At 36.4% G+C, this 13,790-nt stretch overlaps 1 protein-coding gene across 6 annotated transcripts in view; it reads right to left on the bottom strand.

Moving 5' to 3' along the window:
- Positions 1 to 13,790, bottom strand: part of LOC117435599 (uncharacterized protein C8orf34 homolog) — a 145,026-nt gene that overhangs the window by 56,270 nt on the left and 74,966 nt on the right. The window lies entirely within an intron of this gene.

Below are 13,790 nucleotides of genomic sequence, written 5' to 3' on the forward strand. Positions count from 1 at the left end.
AAATAGATTTTTTGGTTTTAGGGGGTAGTGCTTTGGACTCTTGAAATGAAACACTAAAATTATAGTTTATGTTTTAATCCCACTGTTAATCGCTCATGAAATACCAGTAGGTGCTGCAATATTAAATGTCTCATTCATCATAGCTGATGGAATCCAAATGAATGCAGTGACTGCTAGAGGCGACCTCAATCACAGGTCGGCAGCTATTCGTGGGAAAGTCTCAAATTCATGCCTCTGCTGTATCCTCTGGGGCCCAGCTGTGCTATCACTGTGTAAAGCTGCTCCAGGGGTCATGCTGCAGCTAACAGACCGGCAAGTTTAATGTACAATGCAAACACAGACGAGTATATTTGTTTTTCTTCGAAAGAGTGTGAATGATATTAATGCACAGTTGGGCTATTATGAAATTGAACTTTCAAGTTGCACACATACAGCTGAAATATTTAATAGAGAATAACACTTAGACTAAAAAGGACAACTTCAGTTTTAAACCCTATGCTTACCAGTTGAATTGGGCATTTTTTTCTGCAAAGGTGAAGGTCAGTGAACAGTAGGGAGACAGACATTGTTGATTAAAATGTGAGAGCTTTGTGCAGAATTCTTATCTCACATGTAGTAATTCGCTATTAATATAATAAGGGATCAAATTAAAATAGTTACACTATAATGTTAAAGTACTTGTTTTATTTCCTGTTATCTGTTGAATTGTTGATCTAAACCACTCAAAATGTAAAGAAGTGTTATGGTAATATGTTAATCATTTGAAATAATGTTATACATGTAATAATACTGAACGGAATATACTGTATAAAATCAAAATTCCTCATTTGTAACAGGTTCAATGCTATACTTATTTTTCTACAGAAGCAAGCTTGCTGCAGAGTGAAAGCTTAGTGAACGATGAGGGTATGGCGTGCTAGAGAGCCTGTGTTTTCTTCTTGAAACACTATCAGTGTTCTACACCGCTGTCCTTTTCATTTCAGAATTCTGTGACAAAACATTGGCTGATGTTATCAAACCTGTGCATGAACCAGCATGAAGCAGCTGAATGAACCTATAAACTTTTCTTGATTAATTTGTTATCAATTAGATAACTTTGTTATAAAGGTATAGTTTGTTATTCTTTTTTTTAATGGATTGAAATCTGTTTGTGCCAACTACATTACTCACCCTACATATTACACTTCTCAAACACTTAACATCGAATCTACCACCATAAAAAAAGCTCTCAAAAATGTCTCATAAGTATAGTACCGTAAAACTTCCAATAATTGCTGGGTCTCAAATAATCGCTGGTCTCCAATAGGCGCTGGGGCTACTGGGAAGTATTGTAAATAAACACCAGGTTATGAATAATAATATAATGCATGTCATACTGGATGTTCCTGCCAATACACCCAAACGGCTGTATCGTGAGCTTACCGATTCATGAAATACTGTTAATAAAAAAAAAGAAAACTAATTGAAAATAAAACATTTTTAAAAATACGCTACACTGTATTTTATTATTGTAAGATACATTTATTCATATCTTAAATATGTTATTGTAATCGTGGGCATTAACATTCGCTTATCCACACACACTGTATTGCAAATCCAGAGACTACATATAATTAATTGGATGAAATGCAGAATCAGAACGTATCATATACGCCAGGGGTTTTCAACTGGGGGTACACGTACCCCTGGGGATACTTCTAAGGGTCATATGGGGTACGCAGGATGACTCAGAAATGCACAAATAAAAATGAAAGTAAGGGGAAATAATGATCTTGATTTATTTATTTTTTTTAACAGTATTAAATATATTCTAAACCACTGTATTTAATCATTGTTTAGCAGCTCAAAGTGAACCGCAGATTTAAAAAATAAATGAAACACAGAATCTATATCACGTCAACATTTTTTCCACCTGTATGCATACGCGATTTCGACTCTGATATATAGGTGAAGCAGGCGTCTGGCGATTGTGCATGTGGCGTCCTGTGCTGCTCATGGTCTTTGCTGTTTCCAACTGGTCGTATCAGTAAAGCACAGTGTTTCTGCGTTTTTTAAAAGTATAAATACTCCGGTAAACATAAACAGTCGTCACAATACTCATCCTTTGAAGGTTTTTGTTTTATTTATGACCGCGGCTGCATTTTATTAACAGCAGTAGCGGCTGGTTGAATATGTTTTCGGTGTTTTATATATTTAGTGCTCTGACGAAGGTCTTGCAACCAAAACGTTAGTTTCTATTTTCTTTTAAAGAATAAAAAAAGTGAGATTTGGCAAAATACAGTGTGCAGGAGTGTTTTATTTTTTCATTTTGTTATGTGGCCTCCTACGCACCTGTGATGAGCCTAATCAGGAGTTTAATTTATTTTACTTGCAAAACAAAAACGAAGGAAGAACACAGAAGAGTACAGAGAGTTATACAGAGTCTCTTTGGATTTTTATGCTGGCTTTAATAATAAAAAGTGCATTATTGTTAGTAATTAATTATAGTTTTACCTAGAGGCTAATGTTTTTGATATTCTAAACATTTTAAACGGCACACATAATTATGCTGAGGTGGGAGGTAAATAGTAACATGATAAACATTTAGAGTGCAGACTATTTTGTATTATTTATAATGACTTTGCCCAATAGAAAGCGAAAACGAGTGTTTCCAAAGATTCCTAAATACTGTCTTTGAATTCTGTGCATCCAAAGACATGTAATTAAGTTTTAAGAATGCCTACTGTTTGGCTGTCTCAGTTTGTCAGTCCCAGAATATAAAAATTATATATTAAATAAACTGGAAAAAAATTAATGTGTTAAACAGATTAATCTGCCATTTACTGCAACTGTGACATTCAGTGAGCGAAAATTGTAATGGGTACTTCAGCTGAACCCTCCCGACAAAACAGGTACAGTTTCAAAAAAAAATTGAACACCCCTGATATACGCTGTATGTCTGGTCTTATTATCATGTGACACAACTATCAAACATGATTGGCTGGTATTGAAAACTTTGTGCTCGTGTCGCATGAAAAATAGAACATCGTCCTAAGTGGGAGATACATCACCGGGGTGTTGACCAGGTTGGTCACATGAGGCGACAAGCCGGCAACAGTTGCTGTCCCCTTGTTGCCGTCAACAAAAGTCACTCACTTCCCCACCCTCCATACAACCTGTCAATATGGCGTGTGACCACCATGGACACTTTCTTTGCATTTGATGTGGATGGCTTCTTACAATGCAAAAAAAAAAGTTAATGTTTTAGTTTATCCTGGCATGTTCATATTTTTACACGGTAGACTGTTATCCATGAAAGCAGAAAGGAAGTCTGCACTATCATATTTGTTCACATTACAGTGAAGTACTAACACTTTGATATGTAAACAATACAAATGGTCATCTATGCTGGTTCAACCCCAGACAAAACAAAGCTCTTTACAGTCATACTGTTTCTTGTCAGTGCACATAATGCCCTCATTCCACCACCACCAAGCAAGCCTGCGAGACCCCTACAGTCTCACTTCATAAAAAATGGTCAATTATCACTATCATAGTGATGTGTACTGCTTTGTGGGATAATATTCCACACAGCTAATGCTGGTTTATCAAGCATCCATCATTCGCATCATGCTACATGGGAGGGGAATTCGAATATTTATCTGCATTGAAAAAAGACTGGTTGAAAATGTCCAATATCAACTTACCTTCTATTCTATGCAGAGAAGAACAGCTACTAACCAGAATTATCATGCATGTTTATTATGGGTGTTCTATAAAACTATTGTTGACTGTTGTTTCTGCCATGCTTACAAACTAGTCTAGCAAAAAAAAAGAAGATGTTCTAAAGTTAGATGGATAAGCATATTAGCATATTCTCGATGCACTTTGCACAATTCACACATAATAGAATATGAAACACTTAAGAAATGTAATGTTAAGTGTAGACGACACACTGTAAAGAATTAAAGTTAATGCCAGTAGGAGAGAAGGGTGTGGGTTCCTGACAATCATGACTAATGCATCGTTCAATCTCAACTACCAGTGGCTCTAAAAGCTCTCAATCTCCTGACAAACAGGTGCTGAGAATGAACCACAAGAGCTGATAAAAAGGCTGACTCATTGCCTTTCTGAGTTATAGAAGAGAGGGCAGCAATAGGAATCTGAAAGCTGTATCAGCAAATAAGGCTCACTCTATCCATTGGGCGGCAGGATTAGCTGCAAACAATATTGCTGGTGCTTGGTATGCGTTTTCTCAAATGTCAGGAGATCGTAGATGTGACAGCATGTTCTAGTATATACCAGTGCCACTCAGCTCACCATGTAGCCCTACAAAGATTATGTCAAAGCAGTCAAGGCCAAAATGGTAAAGAAGAGGTTCCTGATGTTTAATAATGCCCCAGGTTATGTCTATTATAACTTCTCCACTGGCACATCCGACCCGTGAGGGCTCGGTACAGTACGGGTACGGGTGGTTCTCCGCTGGCTATTTGCTGAGCCAAAAACCAAACAGTGCAATTCTGGCCTCACAAGACATCTGAATCTGGCTCGGAGACAAGCTGGGCCAGGGGCAGGGTTAAGGATTTTCTTCATTAAGTTGCATCTGTCAGTACACTCCACAAAGACAAACAACAAGAAGCAACAAAAAGCAACATGGCGGCAGTGAGTGTGATGAGAGAAAAGTACAGCCTTGGGACACTGAGGAAGTGCAGGCTCTGGTTTCTCTGTGGGCAGATAGAAGTGTTCAACAAGATCTAGAGTCGTGCATCAGAAATGATAACGTTTTGGCTGAATTTCTGACAGAAAACTGACAAGAACAGATAGGTAAATGAAGGAGAGTTTCCAGGGCAGAACCACAGCAGATCTTACATTCTCATGAGAAGAAGAGTCACATGATCAATTAAAGTTTGCAAACTCATACAAGCTTAAATAGGTGGTTGATGAAATACAGAGTAATCCCCCAGTGCTGCAAATGCTCCAATAAAATCCAGCTGTGGCTTAACCCAGCAATGTATAGGCCATTTTATTTTTCAGAAATCAAAAAGGGGCGAGGTGGCCGACAACCATGTTTATTTAATAAACAGCCCAGAGACATAATATTCTTGGATATCAAAAAGGGGCTCCATCACCTCCCATATTTGCTCTCTTTCTACAAAATCACAAGTAGCTGTCATTGTAATGGAAAATGCTGTTGTGCTTCATGTCGTGTGATGTTTGACTAGACCTGACAGACCTTTTTTGAATGTTTGCTTCAAACTTTGTATTAATTCAGACAGTCCAGGAGGCTGTATGGGAAGCAATCTGTGTAAATATAGACCACTTTTTTTCTCTTCGTGGTGAAGTCAATTTTGAAGGTCAAAAAGGGAGCGGAATTCAGAGTATGTGTTCTTAGTTAGTTTACATTTAAAAGAATATGAGTACAGTATATATTTATATGCATTATCATCTTGTTTCTAAATTCGTTTTTGTGGCTGCATTACTTAATTTGGAAATCTGGAAAGTATTTCCTGTTTTTTTTTTTTTTTTTTTAACAGCAACTAGGGTAATTAACATTAATACTGTAGTGGCTCATAGGTTTGCGAAGTTTTAGCAGCAACTTATATTGTAACTGAACTAGTGCAATCTAAAGTGACACATCACTGGTTATCTAATACACTTTAAAGCAGTTAAAACAGAAGCTGCTATTGTTAGCTACCAAGAAACACAACAAATACCCTTATTGTCTAGTGCCAGAAGTACTGCAGGTTATTGACTAATTAAATACAGCTATCTTTACACTATCACACTAAAGGAATGATGTAAATTAATATGGTAACACAAATACCTTTTTTGTTTTAGTTATGATGGGCCTTACACTTAGGAAATGATCTACTGGGTGCCCTTTATTTACAGTTACCCTGGAAACTAGTGAGTGTTTGGATCTTTTAAATAATATGTGGTAGCTACGGGAACCAAAAACACAATTTATGCCAACTTTGGTGTTCCTTATAGGAAACTATGCTTTTTTGCTGAATGCTAAGTCTTTGCAATCATAATGTATTTATCTTTAGCCAGGAGCCCCACATGATTCAAAGACATACACGACAGACATTCACAGCTTAAAACCAGCAGTGACTGTTAAAAAAAACAACTTTATATTAAAACAATCTGAGCAGACGACATGCTATAACTCTTGTTTCTTTTAATTAGATTTTTAAGAGTAGTAATTAATTTAAAGTAACCCGCAGCCTGGCAGACAAAGTGCAGTGCCAGAGAAATATCACACAGCTGTCTCAGTGGCGTCTCTTTTGACAAAGTATTAAATAAATTAGGCACCATTTTGTTTCAATTTCATTGAAAGAAGTTTAGTTTAATGATGACATGCAATGTGCAGATGACATGTAGTATTTTCTCACATCCTGATCTGGCTGTCTCACATTACATAGTTTAGTTGTTTTTTCATATCATTGGTGTGATCTGAGGTCGAATCAGGGAGAGCATGTCACGTGAACCTCCAGGGGCAGGTGGTATTATTTCCTGTTGACGGACGCAATAGCATTCCGAATATGGCCATAGATGCGATTTGGATTGTGTTGTTGAGCTTGATGTGACTAATAACTAATATCTAATTGTGTCTCAAACAATGTATTCATTTTTTGTGCTGAATCACAAGCTTGTCACTATTTGCTATGTACCACAGGACCCTGAAGGAAACAAGGCCTTATTAAAAGTAAGCTTTGATTTATAACTGATACTTACTGATAGTTCCCAGCAGTGCCATCAAGTACAGCTGACATAAAAACATGCAAACCATAACCAGCAGCAGGACAAAGAAGTACAGGCCATTTTAAGGTTATTGTATAGTATTGCCAAATGGTTAAAAAAAAAAGTTCAAATCACTACCACTTTCCAGCTAATTCTCTATAATGAGAAAAAATCATATTATATTCTTTTTAATAGAAAACTTACATTACAAGTAATATACTAATATTAAAATTACAATGGATACATTTTTATACTGCTTAAAAGTAATAATATAGTCCCATAACATTTCTCAGCCATGTATATGTATAAATGTGCAGTTATGAAAGAAATGTTCGCAGAAGGCACAACTCCGAATGCAAGCAGGTCATGACAGGTCAAACAGACAGACATGCTTTAGATCAACGTTGCCCAAAGTGGGCATCGCGACCCATATATGGGTCGAGGCAAGGTTTCTGATGGGTCGCCAAACAATCTAAAAGATATGACGTTCAGTGCACACTGTTAAGATTTTGTTTCACTATACAACTTCTCGTGCTTATTTTCAAAATAAATATTATTTGCATACAAATCATTGAAAGTAATTATGTAAACAATCTTCTGCTTTAAATATGAATCAGAAAATAAACCATAAGAGGAAATTTTATTTGCAGTTACTTGTGATTTTGAAAACAGTTGCAATGGATGCAAAATGAAAAAAGTCTAATCCTACCTGCAGCTCAAAGAAACAACTTCTCGCAATTAACTACCTTCTTATATTAACTTTGTTTTTTCCTACATTGGAAACGAGGATGATCCGCGTACTCGATGTGTCATTTGTTGTGTAGTATTGGTTCACGAAAGCCATCCAAATTGAAGTGGTACCTTGAGACATGGCATCCAGATTGTGGACACAAGTTTTTCCAGAAAAACACTGACCAACTAGCTAAACAGCAACACATTCTTAAAATTGGCCACTGTCTCAGAGACGGCGATGAATGCGTCCTACCTGGTTGCAATGCATATTGCAAAAAACTGCACACAATTGGTGAGGAACTAATATTACCAGCAGGAATTGACATGTGCAGTGAAATCCTGGGCACCTGTGCTGCAGAAAAGTTAAAAGTAATTCCACTGCTTTCTACACCGTGAAGCTTTGACCTGTAAGAAAATGTCTGAACTTCATTAAGTTTTAAATGCAGCAGTTAAGGTTGTGAACTTTAGGCATTGTACTGTGAATTAGGAGCCAATCATGAGCAGCTATTAATACACACTGAAATACATTGGCTTTCCCGTGGGAAGATGCTGCAACGTCTGTTGAGCTTGGAGAAGAGGTGCGTTTCTTCCTCACTGAAAAAAAAGACTCCCCTTGGTGTTTTTATTGATGATAATAATTGGCTTATTTAGCTAGGATACCTTGCAGATTTATTAACTTACCTAAACTAACTACATTTAGCAATGCAGGGGAAAAGTGATAATATTTGAGCAGCACTGCAAAATGGAGGCATTCAAAGTAAAGCTGCAACTGTGGCAGAAACAAATGACAGAATGTCATTATGAAATGCTCCCACTTCTGTCTGAATTTATTCAAAAGTACAAGGAGTTTGATGTCATTACCAAGAGGGTAATTGACCAGCATTTAAAAGCCCTTTATGATAAGTTTCAGGACTACTTTCCTAGAAACCCACGCAATGAGTACGACTGGGTTGCTGATCCTTTTGCCGTGGACGTAGCTAATCTCTCTTTGCCATACCAACTGGAGTCACAGGTCATTGATCTGTCATGTGACCACTCAAAAAAAGGTACATTTAACAATTTACCTCTGAAGAAGTTGTGGCTCCTTGCTGTAGGCAAATACCCTAAACTCGCTGGCAATTTCAATTTTACTGCTATTTACAACCACTTATCTGTGTGAAGCAGCATTTTCAGTTGTGACTATTAACAAAACACAGAAACAGGCTGCATGTAGTGTAGTAAGTGTCGGTAGTGGCTGGCCTAATCTTTGACAGGTTGTCGGTACGTTTGCATACATGCCAACAGTCCCAAAATGGTTGGGACAGTCCCAATTACCTAGCAAATGTCTCGCGTCCCGATGCATAGGAAGAAAGTCCCGATATTTACACATAGAAAAAAAATAATTTATTCTGCACAGTAGAGTTAGTGAAAACCACACGCTGTGCTCTTTGTGCGGCTGACACATCTACTCATCACTAACTTACCGGCATACAAAGGTTAGAACGCTTCATTGTGTCTATGTTTACTGTCATGCTGGTCGTGTGGTGTTGAGTTGAGAGGATACATCTATTATTATATGATAGAGTGTTTTTTGCGTTTGACCTCTCCCATGTGTATGATGCGTATAACCCCTCCCCCCCAGGGGGTTCATTATTCCTGTGTTTATTTGGGCCGCCAATCAAAGTTTGGGAAACACTTCTTTAGATCACTAAAAAGTCCACACCACACACACTGTTCAGTGTATATTTTGAGTCCTGATTAGATTGGTCATACATGTAAGTAAATGTACAGAGTTCATGCAATTTATACAGCACATAAACTCATCATACATTCTAAAATGCATCATTTTATTTTTTTTTTTTTTGTATGGGTTACTTTTGAGATTTATTAAACTCACTTGCTGTAGCTCAATTGACTCCATCTTGTTCATTTTTGTCAAGAGATTTTAAGAAAATGTAACAGCATTGGAAAAGGAGACATGACCCAGGGAGTCTGCAGTTTTATAAAGTACAATACACAATACAGAGACCCCAATTTTATTTAAATTTGGCTTGCTGTTTTATGATATGCTAATTGTGCCTCTTGCTGTTCTTGGGCAGAAGCCCTCATGTGAATGCTCTTAAATTGTATTGTATAAAAAAAATAAAAATACTGCACCATTACGAGCCCTTGTATTATTATGATTATTATTAGTATTACTTAAATGAAATGTCATGTAATCTTCTGTTTGAATGCCAGCATCTGCCATTTAGATTGCAAAATAATTGCTGTTATGTTGTGAGTAAAAAGAATGTAAAACTATTCTATTTGCAATATGTTTAAAAAGAGTAGTAAATTAAATTACTCTCATGAACAACCCATGAAAACCAAACAGTGAAATCTTTTCAACTTCAGATACACACTGTTGTTACACTGCCCTCTAGTGGAAACAAAACACAACTTCAATTAACCTTTTAGCTGTGGAAAAGGGTGCTTTTGGAAAGTTATAAATGTCATACAAGAAAACAAAGCAATTCAGTGACATCAGATTTAGATATTTCTTAAATAATCACTGATAAACAATGCACAGAATGTGACTGCATCCATACAACTTTTGCTAATAGGCAACCTGTTCATGCGATTTTCTTTAAAGGTTTACCACTGCTAAAAGAAATCAACAGCTTGTAAAATGCTTAAACTGACTTGCGAGAGGTCTACAGAAAACTTACCCTAGAAAAACACAAAGCAAGCTTTGTCATATAGGTAGTGACACTCACCAAGCATGTAGGGCAGCAGTGTGGAGTAGTGGTTAGGGCTCTGGACTCTTGAGGGTTGTGGGTTCAATCCCAGGTGGGGGCATTGCTGAAGTACCCTTGAGCAAGGTACTTTACCTAGATTGCACCAGTAAAAACCCAACTGTATAAGTGGGTAATTGTATGTAAAAATAATGTGATATCTTGTAACAATTGTAAGTCGCCCTGGATAAGGGTGTCTGCTAAAAAATAAATAATAATCTGAAAAATAGCATATCGAAGAAACTATTCATTACTGTTGCCTATCGTACACTAACTGCATACAAGTGAAAATACAGTAACTGCTTACATAGTACTTCAGGGATATATTAATGAAGGATACTTTCAAAGCAGATTGTTCCAACTTAATTATTAAATGCCTACATGCCATTGCTTTTATTTCAAACTAACTTCAGAATCCAGGTAACATCGAGGAGGCTAATCACTGACAAAGCTGTGCCTCTGATATACCTCACAGTGCTAAATACTGAGAGACTCTGATATCTACATACCTCTCAGTGCTAAACACTGAGAGACCCCTGGGTTATCCATTATAGAAAATCACCACAGTAATTTTGCAGTTTTGCCATGGTTATACTATGCATTTACCATAGTTTGTCATGGTTTTTCTTCTTTTTCTTTTTTCAAATATTCTTTACTGTTCCTACACAACAATGTTTGCCTGTGCTTAACCATGTTTTCACTAAGCGTTATTACACTTTGCTATTTTTACTATGGTTGACTGAATCCCAGATCTGTCAATAATTTGAAAATCAGTTTGGGTTTGAATCCCATATCAATTTATTATTATGAGCATGGCCATGTAACAGTATGTCACCAGGATGGAGTATTCATAAATTAATTTGGTAATTTCTATCCTGAAAAGTTAACCAAATTAAGTGTCATTATCTTAATGTTAACCTTTGTTTGGAAGCTTAGTGTATGCCTACATATCTCCATTATTTATGCAGCCTTAAACTATGACCTCATGCAGTACATTTTCCATAAAATTATATATATACAGCTCTGGAAAAAATTAAGAGACCACTGCAAAATTATCAGTTTCTCTGGTTTTACTATTTATAGGTATGTGTTTGGGTAAAATGAACATTTTTGTTTTATTCTATAAACTACTGACAACATTTCTCCCAAATTCCAAATAAAAATATTGTCATTTAGAGCATTTATTTGCAGAAAATGACAACTGGTCAAAATAACAAAAAAGATGCAGTGTTGTCAGACCTCGAATAATGCAAAGAAAATAAGTTCATATTCATTTTTAAACAACACAATACTAATGTTTTAACTTAGGAAGAGTTCAGAAATCAATATTTGGTGGAATAACCCTGATTTTCAAGCACAGCTTTCATGCGTCTCGGCATGCTCTCCACCAGTCTTTATGCCACTCCTGGCGCAAAAATTCAAGCAGCTCGGCTTTGTTTGATGGCTTGTGACCATCCATCTTCCTCTTGATCACATTCCAGAGGTTTTCAATGGGGTTCAGGTCTGGAGATTGGGCTGGCCATGGACAGGGTCTTGATCTGGTGGTCCTCCATCCACACCTTGATTGACCTGGCTGTGTGGCATGGAGCATTGTCCTGCTGGAAAAAACAATTCTCAGAGTTGGGGAACATTGTCAGAGCAGAAGGAAGCAAGTTTTCTTCCAGGACAACCTTGTACAACACTGCATCTTTTTTGTTATTTTGACCAGTTGTCATTTTCTGCAAATAAATGCTCTAAATGACAATATTTTTATTTGGAATTTGGGAGAAATGTTGTCAGTAGTTTATAGAATAAAACAAAAATGTTCATTTTACCCAAACACATACCTATAAATAGTAAAACCAGAGAAACTGATAATTTTGCAGTGGTCTCTTATTTTTTTTTTCCAGAGCTGGTGTTTTATTGTTTAAAATGTTTGCTGTCATTTTACAGAATTAAATGTGGCAGGGTCAAATTTACCTGGCAAACTGCTTGATTAAGGAACACAATTATATGACATACCAATCTCCTCAATGCCCTGTCAATGAAATGATAACTAATTATTTAAACTCTGCTACACACACCCCGTTATGTTAGGAACACTTTTATGAACACAGTTTTACAGATGTCTTAATTTTAAAGCTAACAGTGCTTAATCGCTCTGCTAGTTCAACATGACTCAAGCTGTCTTAGGTATAATAGAGATGATGTAGCTTTGATTCATGGCTCATTTGCATTACCTATCAATTCAAAAGGCAAAGTGAGGCAAAACTTTTGGCCATAGCTGTACATTATCACTTACGATTTAATGAGATAAGGCAGACTGATAACTGCACTTGAGGTTTACTGTACATATATGTAGTATGTTGCATTTATTGCTGTGAAGAGTAATTATTGGAATTCCAATATAATGCAAATACCTTTTTTTAGTTTGTATTTTTTACAAGCACTGAATAGTTGAGAAATACCCTGTTTCATTTTGTTTCAATATTCATACAACATGCCTTCTACCCCTAAATCAAATAACGTTTTCCAAACAGCTGTATTGCAAGGGTATATCACATGGCATAAAACAATCCATTACTGTTAAGTAAAGGCATAACGGTGCAATAAAAAGTGCAAAAGTATTGTTTTAATAAGAAAACAGCATAAGACTGTGTGTCTAAGATAATTACAGTGAGGTAATGGTACACGCTTAAAAAATCCCTTTAAACCTGTCAACAGACCTGCCAAAATCAGCTGACATGTCCAAGGGACTTGGTGGAAAGTACTAGAAATAAAAGAAGAAATGCTTGCTATATGTAGGCAGCAGTGTGGAGTAGTGGTTAGGGCTCTGGACTCTTGACTGGAGGGTCGTGGGTTCAATCCCAGGTGGGGGACACTGCTGCTGCTGTACCCTTGAGCAAGGTACTTTACCTAGATTGCTCCAGTAAAAAAAAACAACAACAACTGTATAAATGGGTAATTGTATGAAAAAAAATAATGTGTAAAAAATAATGTAATTGTATGTAAAAATAATGTGATATCTTATAACAATTGTAAGTCGCCCTGGATAAGGGCGTCTGCTAAGAAATAAATAATAATAATAAAATGGGCTTACATGCAGAGGCCTCATTAACATAATTACATTCTTCTATTCAAGGCAACAATCTTATTATCACTCATGATAATTTTTTTTCCCCCAGTCTACATTTTAAAAGGTAAGCTTGTAAGAAAGTCATGCAATAAAATCATAACAATTACATTTATGTATTTGTGTTAACATGTCAGAGTAATGACTGACAAGGCATTGTTAGAACACCTTTGACTTGTGGATTGGCAATAACATGGTACAATAAAGTCTTCTCTATAGGCTAATGGTTTGACTTCAGCACATGTTAATTTCCTACTAACTGCTGTTGAGGGTCATCATCAATATCAATATCAATAATTACAACATAAAATAAAGATAGCATGATGTGATAGCAGCACTGTTTTTCCTAAAATAATTCACCTGTCCTTTTTTATTTTGACATGGTTTTACAGCAATTAAATTGGTTTCATTTAATGTTAATTAAGGCGGGACTATGCTAATAGTTCTTATGTCTTGCATCATAAGTACCA

The sequence above is a fragment of the Acipenser ruthenus genome, chromosome 3 (assembly GCF_902713425.1).
Source record: "Acipenser ruthenus chromosome 3, fAciRut3.2 maternal haplotype, whole genome shotgun sequence".
Taxonomy (NCBI): domain Eukaryota; kingdom Metazoa; phylum Chordata; class Actinopteri; order Acipenseriformes; family Acipenseridae; genus Acipenser; species Acipenser ruthenus.